Below are 1,999 nucleotides of genomic sequence, written 5' to 3'. Positions count from 1 at the left end.
AAGAGCTAGTTCCAGGACAGGCTCCAAAACCACAGAGAAACCCTGTCTTGAAAAAAACCAAAAATAAATAAATAAATAAAAATTTTCTTAGAACATCTTAAATGCAATGCCATAGTCTGTAGATCTCTTAACTGTTTTAAGATGACCTATCTATCTTTATATTTTACAATGATATATTTTAATGTATCTTTGTTTGACCTTGATAGCATACCTAATGTGACTACAAGATTGATTATACTCAGTGATTAACTACCAACCTATGTATTTTCTTATAATCCTAAACAGTTGGTAATAATAATTTTCAAGGACTAAAAGTTTGCATTACTTTTAATTAAACTTATTTAATTTGGAAATTAAGAGCAAATAATTAAGAGCAAAAAATGTGAAAAATAATAGCAAAACCTCTTCTCCAAAGTAATGCATCTTTTGACTTAAATTTTTAAGTCAAGGCATTTTCAAAATATATAGGTTAGATTAATTCAGGGCATTTATACTCAGATGTCTTTTAGCAGCTGTTACTTCTTTATCAGCATTCAAACAATTCAAAGACAACACAATAACATGCACTTTCCAGATTCTCTGTGTATTTTCCATCTTTACATGGAAACTAAGCTAGTTTTTCTCCCAAACCCAGGTGGCTAGATTTGGGTCCAGCTCTGGCCTGTGCCAGTGGACAAAATCACTCAGGCAAACAGGTTTTTCATGAATTCGTACCCCAATGTTGGGTGCCAAATGAAGCATGATTATAAAAACTCAGAACAGATATTGGGGTTCAACCTGAAAATCAGAAAAGCAAAGCAACCAGACACCGGCTCTTACCTCGACTTCAGTCCAAAAATGTCCTGCCTCCAGGAATCTCAGAGTGAGATTGTGACTGAGAGTCATCTCTTCGCATTTTATAATCTTTGGTAGTCCTGGGATTAATGGCTCACACCACTACCACCTGGTTTCTATGTCAAGATAGTTTGGCTACTGGGATTAAAAATGTGTCATTGTAGCTACTGGTATTAAAGGTGTGTGTCGTTGCTGCCTGGTCTGTAAGCCTGGCCAGTGTGGTTGTTTTACTTTTCTTGTTTTTAGGCAATCTTCATTTATTAAAATACAAATGCAATGCCACTAAATAATTCCAATTACATAAACATGCATCTCTAACGAGCAAGAAAGTAGATGAGTTTCCGTGGCTTCTAGAAGGTCATTGTTGTTCTTGACTCATGTAAATCCTTTTGAGTAGTTCTTTGCCTAGTTTCAGTCATTTTCTACACTGCCATGAGGATTACCATCCAATAATAACCTTCATATAGCCAGATTCTTTGGACAACTGTCTTAGCTTGTGTTTTACAAAGCTCCACTGAGTGAATGGCATATAGGGTAGAATCAAAGCATCTTACACTGGGTAAAGAACCTCAAAATATATTTGGTAGACAGTAAAGTATCCAGTGAGAAAAATGTGTTACTGGGACACCATATGTAAGCTATGCCTTAATTAGGACCTGAAGTGCCAGAGACACCCAGAGCCTAGTGAACTGTCATGTAAAATCTCCACAATGTTGGTGACCAAGAGGAGCAGAAGACAGAGTGAGGGTACATCCATTTCCACTCTCGATAAAGCAACTCATAGATGAAAAGAATGGCTCCATGGTAACACCTTGAAGAAAATGGAAATAAACCAGTAATGAATATAATGAAACTCTTTTAGACAAAGAATTTTGATTGAGTCAAAAGAGATTTGTTTGGTTTATCAGTGATTTCTTGTCTGGCTGGATACTGAATTGTACATAGGCATATTTCAATGTTCCCAATGGTTCAGACAACAGTATAATAGGTAGGTAACACATGAAAACTGCAATTGCAAGGGTCAACCTCCAGCAACCCCCACCAAAGAATTTTTTAAAAAGCATGAAAAAAACTTTAAATTGTTCAATTTAAAAATGCTAAGAGAATGTACCAACTTTGCTGCTTTGATGAGCAAGCATCACGGTTTGAGAGCAGGATGGTGATG

Source organism: Microtus ochrogaster, unplaced genomic scaffold, assembly GCF_000317375.1.
Source record: "Microtus ochrogaster isolate Prairie Vole_2 unplaced genomic scaffold, MicOch1.0 UNK3, whole genome shotgun sequence".
Lineage (NCBI taxonomy): Eukaryota > Metazoa > Chordata > Mammalia > Rodentia > Cricetidae > Microtus > Microtus ochrogaster.
The sequence above is the reverse complement of the archived record's forward strand: the minus strand, read 5'-3'. Positions refer to the sequence as shown.